This window comes from Accipiter gentilis, chromosome 9, assembly GCF_929443795.1.
Source record: "Accipiter gentilis chromosome 9, bAccGen1.1, whole genome shotgun sequence".
Taxonomy (NCBI): domain Eukaryota; kingdom Metazoa; phylum Chordata; class Aves; order Accipitriformes; family Accipitridae; genus Astur; species Astur gentilis.
Genome location: NC_064888.1, coordinates 7,854,502 through 7,880,823, shown reverse-complemented (window position 1 = coordinate 7,880,823; position 26,322 = coordinate 7,854,502). Strand labels below are relative to the sequence as shown.

The following is a 26,322-nucleotide window of genomic DNA, read 5'->3' as shown; positions in this document are numbered from 1 at the left end:
CGTAAAACTTGGCAGATGAGTGAGCGCCTGTGAGCAGAGAGTGTTTGGGATGTGTTTGGGAGGGTGGCTGTTCTTACGAGATAAGAGTGCAGTTACTCATAGAAACAGGGCCTTCCTCCTTACTGAAGACATGCTGGTGGGTGTTCATGGGATAGATAACTTCTCTTACATTTTGTAAACATTAGCTCTTATTACTACAATCCTACAGCAAACAAGGCAGGATAGCAAGGCTTTTACTGAGCAGCTCCACTGCTGGCAGTGTACCATGGTTCTGTCTGAATGAACAAAAGCCCTTTGACTTCCACCTGTTAGAGAGGAGTCTTCTGGCTGCTGGAGGCTGGGCTGGTGGGTGCTCAGGGTACGTTTTTGGAGGCGGGGGGGGCTGATGGCACCCTCCCCAAAGCACTTTGATGGATTAATCTTGAAGATGAGGCAAGAATGCAGTGTAAAACCCAGAAGTGAATTTCCAACTAATCCTAAACATAGCTAAAAAGGAGTCCAAGAAAGCAGAATTGCCATGCTGCAGGCTGCTTGCTTCCTGGCGGTCCGTTATTTGGATTTGGTTCTGCTTCAGCAAGCAGAATATCCCCCCCCCCCAGTATTTGAATTGGGACGTATGGATCGTAGACTTCTAACTAATGTGAATGGAGCAGGAAGACCATCTCGTTTTCCCTTATCTGAAAGTTTAATTGAAATAGCCCTGCAGAACCCCATGCGAGAGGGGGCTGGTTCTCTTCCGAATCTCCCCCGGGGTGTTGCCTCCATTGAAAGCTGGGGAAGGTTGGATGAGAACAGCGCATTAGCTTCCCAGCCGTGGGGCTGAGTGGTTTGTCTACTGCTGCTGACTCTTTGGCTGTGCAAAAGTTAGGTAACAGGGATGGAGAGAAGCCTGTTAGCTGGGTGCTGCCACTTGAGGATTTTGGTCACATGCATTTTGATTTTTACATTTGGTTTTGCTTCAGTGCAAGTGCTTCCTCTCACTCGTAAATGATCTTGGTTATCTTGAAGACTAGCAGAAAAGGCTTTCAGCTTTCCTCCTTTGCTCCCCCTGCATCAGCTTATTTATCAGCAAAACCTGTTATCTTGTGTGATGCCTGGTTCAGAGCCTGGGTGACTTTACCAGCTCCCTTCAGAGAAAATTTTGAGATTTATTTATTTAGTTTATGCTCCAAGTGGCAACGTGTATCCCAAGAGTTGTTCTGCCTGATTGCTCTTTTCTTAAAGAAAAGGTGCTCTGGGTATCGCTGGAACTGAATATGGCTTTCAAGAGTGAAACACTGAGATTCCTGTGATGTTGGGAGCAGACAGCTTGTGGTCTGTGGTGCCCTTGGGCCAAATCAGGTGGTCAGTGACCCATTTCTGGCAGCTCCATTTCCCACATTGTTCTAGGGATGGCAGTCTCATCCAAACCACTCTTGCCTGGTGCAGGCTGGGAGGAAAAGGAGTGTATGCCCAAGGTAAGCTCCTGCAGGAAGACTGGTCCATGTGGGGAGTAGCGGATCTGCTCTCCGTGGGATGCCACAAAATGCATGAAGAAGCACTCCAGGCCTTCTTCAGATCCAATGAAAGCTGCTTATAGGCCTCTTTGGACACAGTAATCTTCTCTCTTTCTGTGCCCTTTGGGAAATACTATTTTTAAAATGCAGCTGTCCATGTTAGCACAGTCTTTACTGTATATCCCAGCTATTGGTAGACCTTGACATCTTCTTCACATTGTAATAACTGGTGATATTTTAATAGAAGGCTTGCTGTTAGCTCTGCTTCTTAATATGTAATTATTTTTTATTTAGTGGTTTGTTTTTTTTTTTTTTTTTAGTGACTCTTACAACTACTTGAGAAGCAGCCAGCAGCAGGTCTTCTGAGCTTTGACTCTCATTCATTGTGAGCTTCTAACCCGATGAATCAAGTGCTCTGGCTAGAAAAGCAATTTCAGGTAAGTAAATGAATTTTGCATTTTCAAGCATGTGTGTTTTTGGAGTGGTATGTTTTTTCAATACTTTGTTTACTGTAAACTGATATTATATGTGAGCTGAATTTGGGTAAGTTCTTGGTTTGGACTTGCATGGGCAGATACCCATTTTGCTTTGGATTAATCATTTTTTGCGCATGTGCCAATGGCAGCGTTCAGCTCTGGCAGCAGTCAGTGTCCCCACTTGAGTATTTGCATCATCTGACTTGCTGTCCTACAGCTGCGTGGCACTGTTTCTTTTGGCACCTATACTGGCTGCTTTCTTTAAGTGAGGCTTTCATTTAAAAGCATGGCTTAGTAGAGACTGTGATGATTCCCTCCATTTTCTGTTAGCTTAGACGTTGCTTGTGCCAGCCTGGCACTTTCTTCATTCAAGAAAAAAAAATTATACAAACAGTCTAACTCCAGTACTAAATTGTATAATCTTAGGAAAAGGCAACTGAAAGATCACTTACATCGGTTCCCAATTTCCTGCTTCCAGGTAAGGATAACTAAGAGCAAAACTTGAGAAGATGCAGGTTGTGTATAAATGCTCCAAAACCCCTACATATAAGGAAATCTTTGCCCTTCTGGCTGTTGAAACTGGAGTGATATATTGGGTAGACAACCAGACTGGTGGCTGGAATACCTGGTTTCTGTTTCCAGTTCTGGCTTTGATGTAGATGAATAACCTGCAAAGAGAAAATACATGGGGTGTATACCCTTTCTTGCTGCCTGTAGTTATGTTTTTGTCTTTTAATAATCCTTTGAAGCTGTGCGAGGATTTGCTGAAAGGCATATTTTAAGATTTTTGTGATTCTGTTGGCTTTGATCTGTGCTGGAAAGCTCCATGAGTGATTTAGGAGCTAAAGAGGGAGGTGTCATAAGAATCAGAAAATAAAAGTGGAGCTATTGGGCATAGAGATTTTGAGAAAGAGTGTTTTTTAGAACTGTTACTTGTTTGTGTGTAACCTGAGTGACTAGCACATTGAATGAACCAAGTCTTTCGTGCCTTCTATTCTTTAGTTGTGAAAGTGCTGCCTTTTTCTCAAAAGGTTCTTGAATATTAGTGAGACTGAACTGGCTGATTCTGAGAGGCTGTGGTGAGGGACAGAGCAGAAAAGCAGCTTTCAGTTGTGATTCTTCCTAATGCAGTTGTAATTCTTCCTGTGGATGCCCCGAGCAAATTTGGTTTTGGGAAAGTTGGTTTTAGCCCCTCTCCTACATATGTCACAGTACTGCATGCCTCTAAATCTCAAGTGTTGTACAATTAAGATGTTGAGTAGCGCTTCCAGAGATACTATAAGAAATAACATCAGTGATCAGAAATAATGAGAAAAATACTGTGATTAAACATCAGCGCTGCTGAAATTGAGGGAACTGATTTTTTTGTGTGTCTCACATAAGGTGAATCGTTATGAGGAGGTTTTAATTTTGCAGTTGCTGCTTTCTGAAAGCTGGCATCTATGGGATATTTGTTCTGGACAAACCGTAATATCTAGACTTGTTTTCATCAGTCATGAGAAATTCCTACTTTCCCCACCCTCCTTCAACTATATAAATATTAAGGGTAGAAGACACTTTTACTAGATAAGCCAGAAGCTCATGTCACTGTATTGATTCAACTTTTGTTTCTCACAGACATTATGAATAATGTAGTAATCTATTACTTAAAGTTTAATGCAGATTTAATAGGGGTTGAACATCAACAGGTACAGTGCAAGAGGTGCAAGGCTGCTTTGTTCCGTGCTAAGTGAAAAAGTTTCAAACCAAACACTGTTGGGCATGTTGCATACCTTGTTATTTATGTGAAGATATTACTTGCAGGTGCCTTGGTATCCGAGACCCCTGTATTTTTTGTGTATTTGTCTCAGTGTATGGCAACGTGCATTACAAACTTGTGGGGTCACAAGGCACACGGATGACTCATTGCTGCAATCTAGGGATCTAATACAGTGGAATATCAAGATGCTGCTGTCTTTTCAATGGCTTTTTTTTTTTTCTTTTTTTTCTTTTTCCTTCTTGGTATGAGTATTATTTTTTTAAACAAAGGGAAAACATCCCTTTCCTCACTTGTTAGCTTTGCAGAACTTGAGCCTTAAAATAATCCAGGAAGCCTTTTGTTATGTAAATATACACATCCTCCAGCTTGGCACTGTATGTACTTGATATAGCTGCTTGCTGAATTCTCTTTTAAATTTAAACTTCAGTGGCTTCGAAGGAGAAACCTGACATTACTTTTATATAGCACTTAATGGTTCTGACCATGGCAGCTCTCTGGACTCAGAGAGCAAAGCAAACGCCCTGATTGCTGTATGCTGACAATGTAACAGTGACTAAAGCAGACAGTGCAGTGTAAAGCAGTGGTTTATGGCTGGAACTCAATTTCTGTGTATCATAATGATTTTTCTTTAAGCTTGTTACTGCTAGGGATGCTTATACCTATCAAATTTAACTCCATGGGAACAGAGCCTCAGCGTATGCGGTAGCTTTTAAAAATATTTTTGCCTAAGTTGCTTGTTCAGAAACAAATATGTGTATGAATGCAGCAAGGGCTTGGAACGGTTAAAATTAAATTCCAGTGCAGACTACTTGGTAGTTTAACAGGCACTGAGATTTGCAGCCATCAGATTTCCCAATCAAATGGGCAACAGTTGGCTAGAGCAGCTGTTTAAAAAAAAAAAAATCAACAAAAAAAGCACCAACAAAAACCCACCACCTTGTGAAATGTCAAATTTGTGGGAGATAATCTCCATTAAAAGCAGTGACTGGTTTCTGGGTGTTGTCTTGGACCCTTAAAAGCACCTTTGGGGAAATTTATTAATCATGTATGTAACTGAAAGTTAATTTAGAGTTTTTCTGTACCCTGTGTGTAGGACATGAGTTCATTGTGACATTGACTTTTTAAGTAATACCTTTGCTGCTAGGAATGCCCAAGCTTAAGTTGCTGATGGCTGAAGAGGTGACGTGGCAGCTAAAGCCCAGGATCTGCTGTGTAAGCACTGCCTTTATTCACCTTCTGCACACAATAGGCAACAGCTTTTACAGCAACACCCAGCCGACCTGCTGCTGGTTTTACCCTTGTTCTCTGGGAAAGCGTGGACATCCTTCTCAGCTCCTGTTTGACTCCCCTACTAACCTTCCCCCTGACTTTTTCCCAATGCACATGAGCTGCACGCGTCAAAACTATCTCACAGAAGTGGGAATGGCAAGTGGATGTTGCAGCATCTGCCTAGGTGGTTGTGGTTTTGGTTTTGGTACAAACACAAAGTCCACAGGTTGTGTTTTAAAAGTAAGGAGGGTGAAGAGTGAATCCATGCAACCCCCTGGGAGTGCCTGAATCCAATCTATGGTCTGATGTGCTGCTGCTGCCTGCTGCCATGTTAATGGAGCAATCGTGTACCAAGAGAGGAGTGAGGAGTCCAAGGAGAAAAGCAATGGCGTAACATCTTGGGCACTTACCCAAATCTGAAGATTTAATGGAATTGTGGAGCAGATATTGTATGTTGCCTGTGCTCAGTTTGTTTGGATCGATCAGATTTGACTTTGGTAGATTTCCTAGCCATTGCTGCTTATTAAATTGCTTGGCTGGTTCTTGGTAAGCGAGTAGCATAAAGCAGGTTGCTGTCAATAGTTTCATTCTTGTCTCCTAATTCATTTGCCCTCAAACACATAGCTGGTCCCCCGTTTCTTGGAAAAGGCAAAGGATGTGCTGTCAGGAAACGGCTGCAGTTAATGAAAATAGGCCATACCTGCTGCTGATTAATTCTTAATCCAAAGAGAGAATCTTCCTTTTCTGGATTTGTTTGTCAACTGAATTAGCAAATGACTGTTCCTTTGTCCTGAGGCTGGCTCTGACTTACTTTGAGATTGATTCATAGGTTATGGACCCAAATAATAGGATTTCCCATAAGGGTGTGCTCACCAATTCTTGCATGTTTTCAAAGAGAAAATGAGTTTTCTGTCTTGCTTTGCATCCTATTTGCTTGTGCTCCTTTTTGCTTTGGCTTAATTTTTGCTAGATGGCTCTCATGTACATGAGGTTTCAGTTGGGATTTGATGGCTAATGCCATCCCAGCTCCTTTCACGTGTCACATCATCTGCCTGAGACATCTGGGGATGGGACAGGGCACCTAGCAAATACCGAAACAACTGGCGTGCTCTAGTTGGGTTCAAGTGCTTGAAGAGTGAATGTAAATACATTTAGTTTCTATCTGAAAGGCAGTTACTGCTTTGAAGTACAGCACAGCTCTTTTGCAACTCTTTTCGCTTCCTTTGAAGGCTGAGCAGCTGATGTTGAACTCAGGGCTGCTGTGTGGGGCTAACTCTTAGCGTGCAGTTAAAACATCAACTATTATGTTGAAGTGCAAATGTTATTTTGTGCTGAAGTCATGCTGGAGATAGTTCAAAATGTCTTGTTTATTTGGATTCACGAGGGGAATGCCATCTTGCTGATCTGTAATCTTGCTTTGCTCTCTGGCTTATATCTGGTTTCTTTGCATTCAGCAAACCTATATTCAAATGGTGCTGAAGCATTTAATGAATCTGGGCATCCTCTTCGTCTGCAGCGCAGGAGACATAGACTGTGATGGTGACACTTCTGGTTTTTGTGCCTTTTGGGAAGCTGCATTATTAATCAGTTGTTTTCTCCCAACTTCAGTCGCTAGATGGATCCAACAGGCTATGTTGCCATGTTGAATTAGACCCTATTAAATAGCTCTCTCTTATTGGATAAGTATTGACTATTTGGTCATTATTTTAATGACAGACGTAGTTGTTAAAAATTACTCCATGGTTTTGGAGTTTTATTATTCTACAGATGATACGGTTATTGTAATTCTTGCACAAGATGCTTTGTTTCAGTTCATTCGTTAAATGTTTTTCTCTGTTCTCATAGACTTGTTTTCAAGATACATTAAAACAGAAAAGGGTTTTTTTGTCCTGGCCTGTGCTCCCCCTTCCTCTGCTGTCCCCATTTCCAGTGAATAGTTGAAAGGCTGTCAGCAACTGTTTTGACAAATTTCCATGTACTACTTAGGAAGACAAAATGTTACATCTAATACATTTTGCTCCATGGTGATAAATAGGTTGCAAAGGGTGGGTATTAAATATTTGGTATTAAAATGCTGAGGGATCTTGTAGTCCCAGCGGAGGATGTCTGCTCTGTCACCAGAGTCCTCTGTGACTGTCCCAACGGTTCAAATCATGTGTGCTTCCAAGCTACATCTAGGCAGACTTAAATATCATCTTGTCTGGAGCATGCTCCTACCTTTAGGTTCCTCCCTGCCCTTTTCTGCATTGTGGAGCTTCATTGCAGCCATCTCCAGACATGGACGCATCGCTAATTTCCCCAAGCTTTACTAATAGTTTCTTGGAAAGCTCATGTAAATATAGCCTTAGGAGCTCCCTCAGCTATACGGCACATCTTGAAAGGTGAGTGGCAGAAAAGGCAAGGAGCATGCTTTGCACAAATGCTGTTTTTATTATTAGGATACATTAACTGTGCTTACAAAGTTGCTTCAGATGTTTCATGAATGCTGCTGCCGATCCAAATTAACTGATGCCCTCCTCAGCCTGATACAGCTACTCGTGTCAGCCCCCTGCCAAAGATTTGGATGGTCTATGTCTGACAGCGTAACTCCCCTGCCATAGTACTGGTTTGTCAAACTCTGTCTACTCCAAAAATAATAATCTTGCATGAAAAGCATTTAAATGAAGCCAGCAGCAGATGCAAAATTGAGCACTGTAGATAAGACAGAGGTAGACTAACAGGTCTGGGCATAGCAGTCAACATGGACAACAGCAACGCTTCTGAAATCAGTTGTAGCACTCAACTTGCACTTCCTCTTGATGTTTTGTTTTGTTTTGTTTTGTTTTACCCCCCTATGTTTTAGTCTGTCGTGAAGCTTCTTCAGGGAGGCAGCTGAACACCAGGAATGCAAAGGCACTGACTCCAGTTTTGCAGTGTTCTACAGTTCTTGCTGATCCTGTTTAAAGTCCCCAGACAGTTGATCTGGGAAACCTGCTGCTAAATGGATGATCTAATTCCCAGTGAATGCTGTGATCATAAATATTACCCTACATCACAGAAATTATTTGAAAACTGTTGTGTGTTCCTCAAGCTGTCAGTTGTCTTTCAGCATCCTCATTGTGCTCTTTCATCTTTAAATGCTTGTGCTGAAGCTCAAATAAACTTACCTGTCAGCAGTTATAGGATGCCTCTTCCCCAGCTGCTCCTTAATCATAGCCATACCTGGCAGTTTAAAAGCTGTTTACAAAGGAGATAAGGCAAGTAGCTATGTTGTAGCTGCCATTTCTCTAAATGATTTTTCTCATACTCCAATAATATTCAGCACGAGGTTGTGTTTGTGCTTTGTGAGGATGTCAGCTTGCTCAAAGCGAACACATGAGCTGTCTGCTCTTAACCCCTAAGGTCTATAGAAGCAGAAGGACCTCTGTCCTTGAATCAGTGCTAAGACTGAAGCATCACCTACTGGTTAGGTGCCAGATTTTTAGCAAGGTGGTAACATTATCGAGCCAAGGCCGGATTCTTTAAGTGCATTGACTTGGTCTGGTTTTAGAGCAATGGTTGCACAGGTAAATTGCACACAGTATCCTAGGATACTTAATCACAAATATTATAATCAGAAAATTGCAAGTGGTGCATGAAAATACACTGATTTCATGTCCATCCCTCTCAAGGTTTTCCCAAAGCATTCTGTCAAGATGGCTCATTCATCAAATTTTAATAATTTTGTCTATGGTGAATGCTGTGTTAAAAGTATGAAATAAAGGAGTATACCACAAGGATAAAGAGCTTAAAAATGTTTTGACTCTTACTGGGCTACATTCTGTAGGATTTAGTTTTACAGAATATATATGAGGCAGTATTTTAGCTCTTATTTACACAGCTGAAGCAGCCAGTATGAAAGTGAGCTAATTTCTGTGTGTAGGGGGAAATATGTTGTGTACTCAGCTTCACAACTCAAATGCACCACTGTTTGCACACAGAATTGCCTAGCCAAAAGTGAAGGGGGCAACAGCAGATAATCACTACTTGTATTTCTCCACTGTAAACCAGTGCCTTCATTAGGAAACTATTCTGAGCCTCTTTCCCCTGTGCAATGAATATTGTTAACTACTGGTCCAGGCTCAAATCAAAACTTTAGCTCTTAAGTTAATGGTATCTGGGGCTGTCACCTTAAACTTCCAGGGAAACCAAATCAGATCATTTGGGTTGCTGTTGCAACTTGTTAATTCAAGAGCTCTGGTGTTGATTGTCTTACGACAGCGTGATACCTGCAGCCCTGTGAATTGAGCAAGTCTTAAATTGGCATAGTTTGGGTGCTCTGTAGTTTGTCATGGTGTATGCTTGTCCTAAAAACGGTGTTTCATGAGAAGTGCTTCCCTCTGAGCATGGAGAGGTACCACTGCTAGCTTGGGACCGGAGCTGTCAGCCTGTTGCTCCCATAACATTATGTACCGCATATGTTGGGGTTAAGGTAAGGAAAGGGAGCTCCTCTCTGCAGTTTCTAGCACAATGGTCAGTTTTCTGCAAATTTGTCCCCTCTGGAGGGGAAAAACAAGCACAGTATGGTTTTACTGGATTTTCAGTCGTCGTCTTGAGTCTCTGCAATGGCAGCAGGGAGGCCCAGAGGCTGAGATGAAAATGTGAGTTGAGCTGAGGGCACAGGAGGAATTCAGGATAAGGGAGAGTTTCAAGGGGGAGTAGAGGGTGAGCGACTGCAGTAACACCCTGCCGTCCACAGCAGGCTTTTCTGTCTGTCGCTTTGGAGAACCATTGTACATCATTTAATACCCACTTTGGCAAACTGTCTTAATACTCTTCCTGTCCCTCACCCTTGTTTGGCTTGATTTGACCTGGACGAGAAGCAGGCATTGGAGAAAGATGGTGCTGAGAGCCAAAATCTTACTGTTCAGAAAGACGCAGTACAAACACTTGCACTGGAAGATATACGTTAGGTATCAGTGGAACAGCCGAGACCTTTCAGGGTGGCGATCCAGTTGGTGAACAGTTGGACAAGGTTACGCAGGTGTTGCAAGATTTGATACCTTGTTGTAAGGAGATCTACCTGTCAAAATCTGATGCCAGTGGCCATGTGTCTCTGTTCAGGAGTGCATACTGGGTGGGTAGGAGGGTTTCCCTGTACAGTGTGAAAACTGGATGGAGAAGTGGTCTAGAGAGGAGTGGCTTGCTGGAAAAAGAAGGGAACAGAGCATCCAACAACCTGAATGCCTGAGGAGTAGCCTCTGGCAAAGGAGTGCTGTTTCACAGACCATGTTCATATAATTTGAATTTTACAAGTGAGAACTCTTTTGAAACCTGAAATTCCAGGTGGAATACCCAAGAAAGTCTGTTCCTGGTCCTCTTGATTCTCTTTCTTCTCAAGGTGGGGTGCTAGATGCTCACTTGAGTGAAAGGCCAGTTATCATCAAAAGCAAAATTAATCCATCCTTCCTGTCTATTCCAACCAGCATCCAAAACTGTGCAGTAGGATTACCTGGCAGGTTGTCCCAAGGAAGAGCTTTATTTTTACCCCACAGCCTTGCAAGGTGTAAGTCTAAAACCTTAGAAGATTGTTTCTTTAAGTAAACTTACATAAACAGCAAATTTTCATCTGCACCCTGCTGCTTCTTGCTTTTGCAGGATGCATTGTCCCTGCAAAAGTCATGCTAGATCTGAAGTTCTTTCTTTGTGCATTTGTAATCCCATTGTTTGTCAGTAAAATGCCTGCCTAAGGATTTTTTAATGTTTCTGCACTGATTCTTTAGTTTTAGCTGGAAAATTCTTATATTCAGCCAGTATCTGGTTCTGTGTGGTAATTTGGGGTGGAGTGAAAATGGACACTTTAAAGCAAATCTGTATTGCCATCCTGTGTTGGGAGGAATTTGAGGTGCTGAAAACTGGGAAAAAACCTGCATACCGGGCAGGAGTTTCATGATACAGCTCTCTCCCTTGGTGTACGGTGATTATTAATGACACAAAAGGTGTTCGGTACTCTTGTTTCCACATGAAAAGAGGAAATGAGCATGTGTTGAGCATAGGTGAGGTGAGGAATCTGGTATGCGGTTCAAGGTCAATGAAGCTGTAAAGCAGCAATTGGTTACTAATAAAAAAGCAGGGTTTTTTCTGTGTGCCTCGGTAGAGGTCATTTTGCTGGTACTGCATCAGGAAATAATAAATACAGGTGACCAAAGTAAGTGTGTGTGTATGTGTGTGTGTGTATATATATATATATATTTTATTTTTTTTTACAAAGCACAAGCAGCTTGAGATGCACGTTCTACTTGTTTTATATGGAGCCCGTGGGCTCTGAATTCAGGCTTGCCAACTCTGAACATGAGATCCATGCTCCCTTCTCCCTGCTGCTGCCTTCCTCCCTGCTCTTTTGGCTTCAGCACCTGCTTTTGCCCTTTTTCCTCCAGGGCTTGCTTGAGCTGCCAGCAGACCTGTCGCACGTCTGCAAGCCTGAGCAGCGATGCAGAGTAGAGGTCAATGATACGTGTGAGGAGGGGGGGAAGCTGATCTGATTCTCTGAGCAGGAAAGAGGGGCTGGGGTGCCCATTGGGTTGGGGCACTTTGCAAAAACATGGAGAACCCTGGATTGGGACATATAAAAGAAATACATGGCTCCCAAGCTGTGCCTGGGCGGCAGAGGGCGAGTGCTTTAGCAGAGGGAAGCAAGAGGATGGAGGAAGGCTTCTTCATGCACAGACAGGGATATGATTAATGCCTTGCTTTGCTTGAAATTAAGTTTTGGAAACAGCCGTTGTGAGAGATTAAGAGATTACTGCAATTTACAGGTGCTTTCCTGTCTCTGCAACCTAATGCTTGTTTGTGCAGCACTGGCATGATGCAAAAACATTAGTTTCAGGTTTTGTTCTGCTCTTGGGAGGCTTTTTTTTTCCTGAATTTACTGAAAATAGCTGTAAAGTCAAAGCAGTAAATGAATGAATGTTATTAGTGAAGGGGTAGAGAACAAAACAACAACAACAAAAAAACCCACCAAAAAAACCCAAAATACCCCTCTTTCTCCATGATTCCCTGTGTCTTAAATGCCAGCTGGTCCTCCATCTCCAAAAAGAAAAAGGTTCAGCAAAAGGTGATGAAAGTAATCAAAGGCATGGAGCAGCTGTTGTATAAAAGGAGGTAAATAGACTTTGACTCTTCAGCGTGGAGAAGAAATGATTGTGAGCGGAGAAAGCGAGAAGAGGAATGTTATGCAAAGCGTGAGCAGAGGATGGACTGTACTGAGGCCCTCCTCATTCAAAAAAATAGTGTCAAATAAAACAAGGAAGCAACAAGCTTATAACAAGGGAAAGTTTTTCTTTCAGTGGTGCACAGTTTTGCAGTGGTATTCCCTGCTGCAGGATATTGCTGAAAGGTTAGAGGTTCAAAGGAGGCTGGATGAAACCTCGTCATGGCTATTAAAGACAGTATCTCCTGGCTCAGGGAACAGTTATTAATGTTTTGAAGAAGGTAACACCATCTGTATTAAACTTGCTGCAGAAATGTGAAGCTTCTTGTAAGTAGGTAATAAATAATGCTTAGCTGTTTTCAAATGCCGTCTCATATAGATGTGTTCTAATGCAGGGGCTACAAGTTGGAGTAGCAGATTAAATGTGGGATTTCTTGGCTTCTGTATTATTTCATATTTTTGGTAGCTAATGGGAAACAGGCGCACAGTAGCAAATTATTCAGTTGATAAAAATTGGTGTTTAAGAGCAGATTATAGCAGCAGTTGTCTTGGATAATTTGCTGCATTACTTTACCAAAGTTTTGCAATCTGGAGCTAATAGGAGAGTACTAATAGCTAGGTAGGTTGGAGTGGCAGCTTGCCAGCTGGTGTCTAGGGTAATGATCAGGTTACTGTGATGCATTGGAGACAGACCGGCTTCAGTATTTCCCTGCAAGCTCGATTTTCAGCATGACATAATGTTTGGGTAGAGCTGAAACTCTGGGATTACACCATGGAAGTCACTGGGGCGGCTTGGAGGGTGAAGGTTTCTTTTACAGTGTATATCACTTTTTACTACAGAGAGGTGTTTTGCTTGGCTGGCATATGAAAGGACCAAATTTCCCTGGAGATTTTTGCCGCTTGGCAGCATGTGGGTGTTAGGAGGCTTTGAGAGCTGGAGGAGGATGGAGGTGGAATAATGTCCTTTGAATCAGAGCTGTTTTGACAGGCTAGAAAGAAATTGCCAGCTGTAAAAGGCGGGGGGGGGGGGGGGGGGAATCAGACATTGAACCACTCTACAATTTTGTGCAAAGAAGGACTCAGAGCAGGAGGTGTTTAAAAATTTATACTGGACTGAGTGGGGTGAAAATCAAAGTATGGTAAGCATGTGTTGGGGTCAGCTCTCATGCTGTGCATGCATATGGCAGCTTTGCAGCAGCACACTGCTAAACAGCGATACCTTGTTAAAGAGAGTCTTGGTTCAGTGGGCTTCATCCCAAGGCGTGGATTTGGTGACCTGCGTGATAACTTTGAGAGTAAATTCAAAGTGATTTATGCCTCCTCTGATCTCTCTTGAACTCTGACTGCTAGTGTCTATTGCTGTGAGGTGGCTGCTTTGGTATTTATGAGCAAGGTGGAAACTACTGACCTTCTTTGCTTCCTCTGAAAGGCAAGTGATAGTTCTTACTGAAGATGGCAAGGGCAGTATTTCTGAATGTGCTTGGACTAAATTTACTGTAAGGAACCGAAAAGTGTAGACGGTGACTGCTGGAAGGGAAAGCATGTATTTATTGCACAGTGGCAATAGGCTTATAGACAGTTTGGTTTATAGACAAATATTGTTTGCCTGTATTTCTGTAGACATAAGCAGTTAGCAAATTGGATTTAAAAGCCTAAACTTTGCTATAATCTAGAGACCTTTTTACATATTTTTTTTCTGTCCCATCTGCTGAGTTCTTCACTCATGGCTGAGATGTCACGTGGCACCAAGAGAGCCAAGAGAAGTGACGCATCTTGGTATCCCATGGTAACTCTCCCTTTCCTTCATTTTTAGCTCGTTTGCTTTGCTACCAGATAGAATAACCTGATTGTGGGATTAGCTTGCTTTGCTCCTAAGTAAGTAAAGGTTAGGTTGCAGAGTTTTCAGTCTCTAAAATTATTTGCACATGGTAACCCAAACTGTCCTTTAAAAAAACCCCAAACAACACAACAAAACACAAGCAAACACTCCAAAACAAAACCAACACTCCCACCACACACAGAAAACTAGAAGCTCCCCACTCTAACTTCTCAACATGCAGGAAGTATCTGTTGGGGCTTTTACTCTTTGTTTGCCATTCAGAATATTGAAGCTCGTCTGAGAAGTTTTTGCAAACCGCAGGTAGGACACCCTGCAAGCACCTCTTGGGCTCGGAGGTAAAATTCTCACCAAAGCTAAATTTGCAATTCTGGTCTTACAATTCACACAGTTGCTGCTGGAAACTTGTTAGGTGATGTTTTCTGTTTTTCTTCCTCCCCACCCCCCCACCGGTTGTTTTTTAACCTCTGATTGTTATATGCAGTTACAAGCTGCATTTTAATTAGAAATATCTGACACATCTCCCAAGAAAAGCTCATGGTTTTGCTTTCAGATATGCTGATATTCCTAATATGACTACATATCCACTGCTAACTTCATTGTATTAAAACAGCAGTGGTATGATTTGGTTAGCCTGAAACTCAAGGCTGCAAGTACAGTAGCTCCTCACCTAATTTAAACAGTAGGTATAGTCTTTGCAGTTGTTACGTGAGAGACCTTGAACCTCTTCTTGCACACTGTTTCTGAACCCTTCCAGGCCCGTTTTCTAAGTGCCTTAAAGCACAGCTAGTACAAATCCTACTAAAGCAATGTAAGTCTGTCTAAACTTTGCCCTGCCAATTTGATTTTTGCTTTAGGGGAGGGAACAGCTTTCAGAAACCTAGTTTATTCTTGGGGGGGAAAAAAGGGTGGTTGTGAGCGCATGTAGTTCATGTGTGCTAAAGGAGACTGTGCTGAAGTTTTGCAGTGTGGCAGGATTTGCATTTGCTGTTGCCACAGCACAAGTGAGTTTACAGCTTTTCAGTTCCCTTCGCAGAGGGACAGAGCAGGAGTTCTCAGAGTTAAGGTACCAGGGCATGGAGATGACTCATTTTGGTGTGTCCAACCGATTTTGAATTGGTTTTTGAATGAAAGAGAATGCTACCATGGTGTTTCTGTGCTGGGAGGCATAGAGATGTAGTCTTGAGCTATTTTTGGCTTCCTGGATTTGGGGCAGTTGATCTGCATGATGTGTGCTCTTAACAGGCTGCTAAGCTGTCATCTGGTATACAACATAGGTACAGGCACCTGGATATTTGGAAGTATTGCAAGACTTCTCTGGTATGCACGGACACTGTCTTCTGTAGTTGTGCCAAAGCAGGGTATGTATGTCTGTTTGCTCTGAACAGGTATTTAGTACAAAGCACTGTTCTTATTGTAATGGGACTGAATTGCCTTCTGTTAGATTTTTAGTTACATGCAGTCCAGCGTGCTAACGTGAGCTGTGGGTTTGCACCAGGAGTGCTGCATGGCTAAATCCAAACAATAGGCTGCTTGTGACAACTGAAAGTGGTGGGGGAGAAGAATCCCTCTTCTGTAATTGCCGGAAAAAAGCAAGCCTGTTTGCAGCAGGAATCAGCAAGAGTTTATTAAGTCATACTTTACTTTCTCCCCCTACATTTTCTGCATAGGTTATGATGATTTAAGCATAAATTGCTTAGGCAGAAAAAGCAGTTGGCCTGTCTTTTAGTTACTGATTGCAGTAGCATTGACGTAGCGGTATGAAGAAATGCTATACCTTTCTGAGGATGACAGTGTATGCGAGAACTATTTTGTTTTGAGAGTGCATTTGTGCATGTCTGTGAATGTATCTTCCGAGCAAACTCCTGTACAAAAGACTTCTAACAAAAAAGGTAAAATTAAGGATTCATTCAGTAGAACATGCTGGTGGTAGATTTTTAGCCCAGTCAGTACCAAAAAATAGTCTATATGCTTTTTGGTGCTTTTTTTGTTCCCTCGTTTGGATAATACTGTTAACCTTGCAAATGCTAGTTGGAAGCAGAGAGAGTTCAGGAGCCCTTCCCAAACAGGCCAGGCTTTCGTGGTGGTAGGGGAGAAGTTGTGCTAAAGAAAAAGATCTGAGCTTGCAGTGTGCTGAAGAAATAAAGAGCAGCGTAATACAGGTATGATGTGTCACGCTGCTGTAATGCAAATGTTATTAAGCGTATGCATTATGGTGACCTGGTGACCGTGTTGGAAACAAAAGAAGTGTCAAAAGAAAGGTGAGGAGTTTAAAGTCCACAATTAAAAGATTATTAAAACAAATAATAACAAGTTTGCCTTTGAGGACAAAAAATTGTAGCTATGTTCAGAGGCAGGTGGGTTAACCTTTAAAGATGGGAATATTTGTGTGGACATGGGTTCTGTGTCAGAGGGCGGCTACACTGTAACCAGATTTTTGCCATTTTAATAATTTTAAGTAACTGTGCAATATTTAATAGGTAGATAATTGAATTATACAGTCATGTAGCTGAGATTAAAAACGATCAGCTACCTTGCAAGGTAAGCTGCTTCTTTTTCCCAATGAAAGCCTGACGTGTCTGTGCCTTTCACCTACAGTATTTCCTGCTGCTCATGCTTATCAGCCATGTTTCGTAAGCTGCCCGTGATTGCTTTTACATGCTAAACTGCTGACTTTTAGTCTATCTTGAAAATGAAATGGTTAACAATAAGCTATTTCCTGTGTATTATCTTATGCAAAATACTACTACACCACTGCTAAAAAGTCTTAGGGCTGTTGTACAGAAACAAGGTACTGACCTGAGGAAACCGGAGATTGCAGTGTTAGAAAAGTTGGAGCTGGGGAGAGGAGGACTGTGATATGTGGCATATTCAATTAATACAGGATTCTTAAATTTAAAGGAGTAACTGAATCTGAAATGTTGTGAGCAGCTGGCACTTTTTCCCCCCAACAAATAGCTGTAACTTGTCATGTAGGTAGCTTTTAACTGGTGTTGCCTCTAAAGACCAAGGCTCATTTAAAGATTTTATTATTGCACTTCATTGCTACCGTTGAGTTTTTGAATTACTATGTGAGAAAGTGCATTTGCACTGATGATGTACTTAAGTTTCTGCTGTGTTGTGAAGGTCTTTGTCTGCTGTAGCTTTTTATTTTTGGAGCTATGTGTATGTGGGTTTCTGGTTTAAAAAAATCCAAGGAGGGGGGGAACCCTCAAACCAAACTATGTCCTCAGTAACCGAACTACAGCTCTGACACAGAGGGAGGACAAGGTCTTACACCAGCACAGATAAGGAATGAGGTCTCGAGGTGCTGTGCTCAGCCTCTGCTAACATCCTCTCTCTGGGGAGAATTGCCATGGTCTCTTCCCCTGTCTAGGAAATACTGTGTCAGAGGGAAACCCCCAGAGCGGAGGGGTCAGCTCTGTCAGCCCCAGCATCAGCATCTTGTGAGATGGTTTCCCATGGTATTGCCACTGTGGGTGCTGGGAGCAGCTGTGAAATTGGGAATAGTGCACGTTGCCTTTGGGTTTCAAGATGACCAAGTCACAGGTACCACTGTGTCCTATCATCTTGTCCTGTAGATCTGCCTCTGATTATGTGTGTATTGTCACTGTAGTTGATTCTGGCTACAAAATGGCTGTGTAGGGATCCCATAAGGATCTGTAGGTTCCCATATTTCTTACACTGTCCCTGTGCCCTGTTCAAGGCCTCAAAGGTATCCAGGAAAGAGATGGTGCAGGGCACCTGGATTAGAAAGGCAGAGGGATGCCGGTCACCTTTTGGAGCAGTGAGATGAGGAGAGGACTTCTTTGGACCCAGACAGGCAGGGTTAATTTCTCCAGAGAACAGTCCCTTTTCTGAGACGTAGGTCAAGGGGAAAGGCATCATCTGCTGTTGCTTTGCCTTCACGCACACCCTGCAGACTTGCAATAGGGGAGTTTAGCTTTCATTTTACAAGGAAATGCCTGTTCACATAGCAGGTAGAACAAAACAAGTAGCAGCTAGTATAATAGGCAGCATATCTGGCTCAAATTGAAGAGTCTGTTGGCTTCAGAAAGTATAGAAAGATGGATCATTCAGCTTCTGGGACTCCATCAGTCTGTGGTGAGCTTGTAGGTTGGAGAGGGAAGCTAAATTAAGGACGTGTTTCTTACTTGGACTGGTGATAATTTGGAAGAAGAGAGAAGACAGTAGGCTATAGTACGGCCAAGAGTACCAGAGTTGTGAGACCTAGCAGTACTTCTCCTCACTACTTTTTTTGGACATGGCTGACCAAGGAATAAGGATAGGTGCTGACATGGTCAGAATTACTGGGGAAGCCTTTTGGCAACAGCATGGTACTATCTGCAAGTGAAGTTCATCCTTGCAGGCAGCTGCATGCCCCAGGGACTGGCAAATTTGTTTTGTTTTCTGTTGGCCTCGTAACTATCCAAAACACACCCCTAGGGTGTATGGGTTGCACCTAAGGAATTACCTTTATGGGAAGGAAAATAAAGAACACATCTGCTCTCCAGTAGATCTGCATCTGTGCTTCTACCTGGAGATCTTGGACTACTTGTAGTCCACAGTATAACCTCATGTACCACCGTGGTGAGCATCTGCAGGTAATACCAGCTGCACAAAGTATCTGTCCTGAAGCTGCTGCTATGAACATTGGGTAGTCTGGTCTGCACAGGATAGGGCTTGAGCAATTGCCTCTGTTAAGGTCTTTATGGTCTGTTCTGCTGGTAGAAGTGGAAGGAGTAGGCCTAGGTAGGAAAATTATTGTTGAACCATGACAGTGTATCTGGTTTTGATGCATGAAGATGCAATTAAGGCTTGAGGAGAAGTCTTTTGAACACTTCTTGAGAGTTTGGATGGATGAAACAGCTCTGCAGGGACTGATGGAGCCCATATGAGCCTGGAGAAAAGCTTATACAGAGTGTATTGCCATGGGGTAATCCTCTCTGTTCCTAGAGTCCCACACCCTTCAACATGGAAAGGCAAAGAAATAGGGGTTTCTGCTTTCCACTATGAATTATAATACTGCTGAAGTATTTGTATTGGAGACTGTTATTTCCCATGGGAATCCATGTCTCCGTCCTTTCCAAGAGGCTTGCCGCTCTTGCACAGTCCAGTCTGACGTTCTGGTGTAATTTAATGCTTTCAGTGCAAGAAGTTGATTTAAGGAAGAAAAAAAATAATCCCTGGATCTCAGAATTACTTTTGAAATAGCACAGCCAGGAGAGAATTCCTATGTGGATTATTTGGTCTCTTGGATTTTGGTCTTTTTTTTTTAATTGGCCCTAAAAATGTCCAGAGGTTAAAATTAGAATGGCAACCGCTAATAAACATTTACCAGTGAATTTTCTGCAGTCAGCTTTCATTTAGCACTGAAAGCCCCGGAAAGCCATGGTCCATTTTTGGATGCTGAAGACAAACTGAGTAAGCACAGCTTCTCAGCATGGCACTGGGGAGGGCACCAGATCTTGTTAGGTTTTTGCTCCTTTTTTTACTGTTTTGAGATGCATGGTGGCTGTGGAAACTTGAATTTTCCTTTACTTAGTGGTGTAGCAAATATGGTCTTGCTCTGTATTAATGAGTAGTCATGCTCTTAACAGCAAGAGCAACTAAGCATTGCAGTGACTTACAGAGGCTGATGGCGAACATCTTGATATTGCAAGCAACTCATAAATAACGTAGGTCTTTTCTGCCAAAATCTTCCCGAGTTTATAACATCGTTAATCACAGGAAGTCCTGTGGCCTTTCTTACCCAGGAGAAAAAGCTACTGTGTCTGTCTTAGTCTTGCTGTCCTGTTGCACGGTGTATTTAAGGAAGTAACACCATAATTTTTGTAACTACATGAATTATCCAAAACTATAACGAGGTTCCTGTTGGGTGAGTCTATAATGAAAAGACTGGCTATGCTATGTTGGTTTTATGTTGTTCATCATTCATGTTGGTATAAATATGTTCCCTGGGCATGAGTTTATGCTTTTCTGATTCGGGGCCACTCAGAAAATACATGTGAGGGGACAGGTTGTAGCTGCCTCAGCTGGAGTCTGGATATCACGTATCTGCTTCTTTGGGGCAGGATGCAGTCCTGGCTTCCTCTTGGCTGCTATACTGTTTCCATATATACCTCTCTCTATATATATATGTGTGTGTATGCACCTATGTTTTTGTTTTTTTCCTCTGATACCCATGATATTCCTGAAACTTCAGAAAAATGTTCGTGATTGTGCTAGCAACAACAGCCCAGGCTGCTTTGATGGGTGGATCTCACAAACCAGTAATGTGCTGGATATCCCAGTATCCCTGTTTGTTTTGCAGAGTGGCTGCTGTGTCTGAATGCCAGATGCAGTGTGCTGGGGTCTCACAGCTTGAATGTGACTCTTGTAGAGGAGCCACTCTATTACTGTACAAAAGCTTTCTGACTGGACCCAAGTGTCTGCTTTTACCAGTAAATAGTCCTGAAACCTGCTGCACGGTACTGCTTAGAAATAATCTGAGCTACTCTTTACCTAAATAGAGTGCCAAGAGTATCAAAAAGATGAAACACAAATGTAGAGGCTTGGTGTTACCAGCCTTCAGGCAAGAAAATATGGTTCTGTTCATTAAAGCAGCTCATGGCAGTATTACATAAAAATAGCAGTCCCTCTCTGAGGCTTCTCTCCATTGCCTACAGCCTAAATTGGATAGCTTCCTAGTGGTGGTGGCCGCTAATAGTGAGATTAAGTGGCAGATTAATTGACTGGGTGTAACCAAGAGCGGTTTGGTTGTGGAGAGCAACCTATCTTCAGTTTTTCCCAGGGGAGATGGAGTTTGGGGGTGCTGCCGTTCCAGCTCCTTTCATGAGAACCAAAATCCCTAATTTAACTAAGCACCAGTGCCAATGCACATTGTAAAGGCAGAGTTGCTAATGCTTTTATGGCAGTGAGGAGATGAGTTAGGCTGTAATTAGCAGCCTCTCTTTTCCCTTCCAAGTCCAGAGAGAATTCTGTAGTTACTTCTGTGTTCAGTTGGTTCTGCATTACCGGTTTTAATTCAGTATGAAACAGTAGCTTATACCACCCAAGAGAAAAGTACCATATAAATGGGGTTTCTTGTGTGCTAAGAGTGCTGCAGGTGTGAAGAAACTAACTCCTTAGCCTCACTAGGATGAGTTGCTTTGATGTTTTGAGATGCTGGTCTAATTTTCATATTCACAGCTGCGGGATTTTTAAAGACAAAACTGTAGGTGGGCCGAGAATCTGAGCCCCTGTTAAGACCAGGAGATCAGTGCTGTCTCTTTGTGCATCTATTGCGTTTACTAAAATCTAGCTTGGCAGCTACAAATGGAACAGTCTCTAAAAACCTTCCCTAGCTCCAGTATGAAATACGGTGTTGCTTAGAGTGATAGACCCTACCAGAAAATGTACTTTTGACCAAGCTTCGGAGCTAGCCCAGCTTGGAGCAGGGGCTAGACTGGCTGACCCCCAGAAGTCACTTGCAACCTGGGGCACTATGTGGGTCTCAGAATGGGACTTGATGACACAAGGCTAACGTTGAAAAATACCCATGGCAAGAAGCCAGAATTGTGGATGGCCTTCAAATCCCTGTGAACAAATGCAGCGAGTCAGTTTAAAATAGAACTGTTGTCTTTTTTTTGCTGGGTGAAGAGACCGCAAGTGCTCTGGCCACAAATGTGACAGCTGTCATGGTAGATCTCAGCCATGCTCTCCTTCTCCCTTCTCAGCCCCCAGCGTGCTCGGTCTATTTGCAAAGAGAGGAAAAGGAGGAGGAGGTGTGCTAAACTGAGAACCAGTCAAGACAAATGCGCTAATGGTTGGATAGAAACATGTTTTATCTTGAGCTTTTGTACAAAAACCTGAATTCCACATGGAGACTTCCCTGTTCCTGAACTTCTTTTTAGGGTGAAATCTTAGTAGATAGGATCAGCCTTGTACGCCCCTCTGTTAATGATGACCTCCACTGGCCTCTTTTTGCCAGACTACCTCCAGCTGTGGGAACAGGGAATGTTGGAGATCTAAAGAAATTACAACTTTAATTTATCTCTTGGCCTTAAAATCAAAATTGTTCGGACTTCTGTTCTCTTACACCAGCAAGAAGTAAATATCTGCCAAGTCAATGAAGATTTTAGCTAGTAAACCTAGAGGGTATCCATGTCTGACTCTTCTTGCTTTGTTATAAAAGAGGAGAGTCATCCTCTGGTTTTTAGAGGTGACACAGAGCATTTGTAGAGCTAAGGGGTTTTTAAAAGCATTCATCAAAAAGCTGATGTTAAAGGGCGGGCAAAACCTGAGGGATATGGAGACTGTAAGAGAGCTTTAAGGAATCTGGATAGTACCAGGCAGTCCGATGAAACACCTCCTGACTGGTTTGTTAAAGTTCCCAGTCTCTGACCCCTGTGTTGCATTGAGATAGCAGAATTTGAGCCAAACCATAGCAAAGGCAAGCTAGCAAGTACTGGAAACTGAATCTCAACCTCAAGAGTAAGGTATGGCACGTGTTAGTTGTCTCTTGCTGAGGTGGCGTGTGATCTGTCAACACTGACATTGTGGGTTTCTGCTATGGGTGGTTCCTTAGACAGGACTGAGATGCTTCTTCTGAATACTTGTGTTTATCATAAATGATATCTTGGGTGCACAAATGAACTGGTAAAATGATCACAGAATCACAGGCTGGTTGAGGTTGGCAGGGACCTCTGGAGGTCATCTTGTCCAGCACGCCCTCGTCAAGCAGGGTCACCTAGAGCTGATTGCCCAGGGCCATGTCCAGTTAGGTTTTGAATATCTCCAAGGATGGAGGCTCCAAAACCTCTCTGGGCAACTTGGTGCAGTGTTCAACCACCCTCACAGTAAAACAGTTTTTTCTTATAGTCTGATGTGTTTCAGTTTGTGCCATCTTGTCCTGTCACTGGGCACTACTGAGAAGAGCCTGGCTCCTTCCTCTTTGCACCCTCCCTTCAGGCATTTGTATACATTGATTAAAATCCCCCCTGAGCCTTCTCTTCTCCCAGTTGAATAGTCCCAGCTCTCTCAGCCTTTCCTCACAGGAGAGATGCTCCAGTCCCTTAGTCATCTTCGTGGCCCTTTGCCAGACTCTCTCCGGTATGTCCATGTCTCTTGCACTGAGGAGTGCAGAACCGGACCCAGTGTTTCAGGTGTGTTCTCACCAGTGCTGAGCAGATGGGAAGGATCACCTCCCTTCACCTGCTGGCAACACTCCTCCTAATTCCAGCCCAGGATGCTGTTGGCCTCCTTTGCTCTGAGGGTGCATTGCTGGCTTATGGTACCTTGTTGATATCCACAAACACAGGTCCTTCTTTGAAAGCTGCTTTCCAGTCTGTCAACCCCCAGCCTGTACTGGTGCTTGGGGTCATTCTTCCCCAGGTGAAGGACTTTGCCTTTCCTTTGCTTGAACACCATGAGGTTCTTGTCTGCCCTTTGCTCCAGCCTGTCAAAGTTCATCCAAGTGGCAATGTGACTGTCTGGTGTATTGGCCACTCCTCCCAGTTTTGCATCATCAGCAAACTTGCTGAGGGTACACTCTGCACATCATCCAGGTCATTAATGAAGAAGTTAAACAATATTGGCTCTCATACCAACCCACGGGTAGACCACTAGTGTCTGACCTCCAGCTGGACTTTGTGCCACTGATTATAACCCTCTGAGCTTCACCACTCAGCCAGTTTTCAGTCTGTCTCCCTGCCCACTTGTCTAGTCCATACTTTGCTAGCTTGTCTGATGATGTTGTAAGGGACAGTGTTTAAAGTCTTACTAAAGTCAAGACAGACAATATCCTCTGCACTCCTCTCATCCACCAAGCCAGTTGTTTCATCACAGAAGGAGGTCAGGCTGGTGAAGCGTGATTTTCCTCCTTCATAAATCCATGCTGACTCCTCCTGATCACCCTCTTGTCCTTCATATGATGGGAAATGCTTTCCAGAATTAACTGCTCTTTCCCAGGGATGAAGTGAGGCTGACTGACCTGTAGTTCCCCAGATCCATTTCCTTGCCCTTCTTGAAGGTAGGAGTAACATTTGCTTTCCTCCAGTCATCAGGAACCTCTCCCAATTGCCAAGACTGTTCAAAGAAATAAAGCGTGGCCTCACAATGACATCAGCCGGCTCCCTCAGCACTCATGGGTCCATCCCATCTGGTCCCATGGACTAGTGTATATCCAGTCTACTGTTCCCTAACCCGATCCTCTTCTACTAAGGGTAAGTCTTCTTTGCTCTGGACTTCCCCTGTGGTCTCAGGGGCCTGTAGTTCCTGAAGGTCAGTCTTACAGGTGCCCTTAATATCCCTCGCCAGATTCAACTCCAGATGGGCTTTGGCTCTCTTAACCCCATCCCTGTGTGATCAGTGTTCCCAGATTCATCCTGGGTCACCTGCCCCACCTGCTGCACTTTGTTTGCACTTGGGTTTGGTCAGGAGCTCCTTGCTCCTTTGTGTAGGTCTCCTGCCACCTCAGCTTGATTACCTGCTTGTTGGGATGGACCATTCAGCTTGGAGGAGGTGTTCCTTTAATATAAATGAGCTCTTCTGGACCCCTCTTAGCTCCAAGGCTGTATCGCATGGGATTCTTCAAGCACATCCCTGAGATGTCAAAGTCTGTTCTCCTGAAGTCCAGGGCTGTGATGCAGCTTTTTCCCTAGCTCCTTCCTCTCAGGGCCCTGAACTCCACCATCTCATGGTCACTGCAGCCAGGGCTGCTCCAGCCTTCGCATCCCTGACCAGTTCTTTCTTGTTTGTAAGTATGAGGTCCAGCAGAGCACGTCTCCTTGTTGGCTCCTTGATCGCCTGTGTTAGGAAATTGTCGTCAGTGTACTCCAGAAATCTCCTCAATTGCTTCTGCCATGCTGTGTTGTCCCTCAGCAGATACCACGGTGGTGAAAGTCCGCTTATCCAGTCGTGTGAGTTATCCCACCCCTTCTCCATGATCGCAGAGAGCATAGCCCTGCAAGTGCAGGCAGACCTCCTGCCTGTTCCCCATGCTGCACAGTGGTGTATGGGCCCTACAGAGAGGCACCCAAGGGTGCAGCGTTCCCAGAAATGGTATGAGAGCTTTCCCCATAATGCCCTGCAGGTGCTTCTGTATCTGCATACACACCTCCAGGTGTGTGAGAGAAGGTGGCTTTCCTGAAGTTTAGTTGGACGTGCAAAAGTGTGTGTGAGCTGCCAGGATGGCAGCCTTTGCCGAGCAGAAATAGCATGTCTTCTGACAAAAGCCAGGAATATGTGAGAAACTCTCTATTATTGGATGGGTGCAGTATTTATTTTGGATCATTCAACCTGGCTTTAGTGTCTGAGTCAACACTGTGCATGCAGCTTTAGAAAAATAAATATTTCTTCTTATATTCTCCCCTACTTAGGTCTTTCCTAATGTAACTAAGTACCTACAGAAGGGCTGTATTTCTTTCTCCTTCTCCTCTGGCATGTGTCTATATATATACACCCTGTGACGTTGCAAGAGTGTTTGCTTTGGAAGAAATCTCTTCATCTGAGCCAAACCAAAACCAAATACACAAGATAAAGCATTCCTTTCTTCTCCTCTCAGTGAGAAGGGGGGTCTGAAGAGTGATTGAAAATTACTGCCTGGGAAGGACAGGAAGCATGTGAAAGTAAATGGCCTTTTCTGTTTAACTAATCCAGTAACAAACACCCCCACAAAACTGTGAACTTTTAATTATAGGATTGTATTGGGGGATGAAGGTGTTAAAACACTAGAGTGGTATTTTAGAAAGAACCTGTGAAACAAGTTGATGAAAGCCTTTAGGTTTGAGGACAATGGTTCTTTAATAAGCCAGCAAGACTGTCTCATCAGCTGCTTGCATGCACAGCATCAGTGCTCAGGGATTGCTTGTCCCCCCCCCTCACAGCCATTTGAGAGGTGCTGCAGCAAACTTAAAATTTTACAGTGATTTGCATAGGTGATGCAGAGAGGCTTTTTATTCTCCCTCGCCCCCCCCCCTCCCCCCATTGTTATTGCACTATGGAAGTGATTTCATGATAGTAAAACTGAATTTCAACTCAGTTTTGGCTTTCTAAGCAATTCAGAGCTCTGGCTTCTCAAAAACTGCTCAAGACTTTCCATTTTTATTGTGCTCAGTCTAAATCTAAAATAATGAATTTGGATGAAAATTCTATAAAATTCTATAAACAAGATTGAATAGTCTATATTGTGCTTGTAGGATAGTTTGCAAAATAAGACTGTGTACTTTTGGTTTAAGGACAGCTTTTCTGTATTTGAGCACTGTATTTTTTCAGAAATGCCGATCATTAAGCAAATCTAACAGTACTGCATAAATAAACAGGGCAAGAAAGCAAGT

The 26,322-nt window shown here is 43.2% G+C and overlaps 1 protein-coding gene across 7 annotated transcripts in view; it reads left to right on the top strand.

Moving 5' to 3' along the window:
- Window positions 1-26,322, top strand: part of SGMS1 (sphingomyelin synthase 1) — a 109,855-nt gene that overhangs the window by 36,989 nt on the left and 46,544 nt on the right. For 4 of the 7 annotated variants that reach the window (XM_049810187.1, XM_049810189.1, XM_049810186.1 and 1 more), the window contains one exon: window positions 1,817-1,933. The gene's annotated coding sequence lies outside the window, so the exon portion shown is untranslated. Of the gene's footprint in view, window positions 1-158; window positions 359-1,816; window positions 1,934-25,550; window positions 25,615-26,322 lie in introns of those variants that run through there. The other 3 variants (XM_049810193.1, XM_049810185.1, XM_049810191.1) reach the window with 2 other exon arrangements.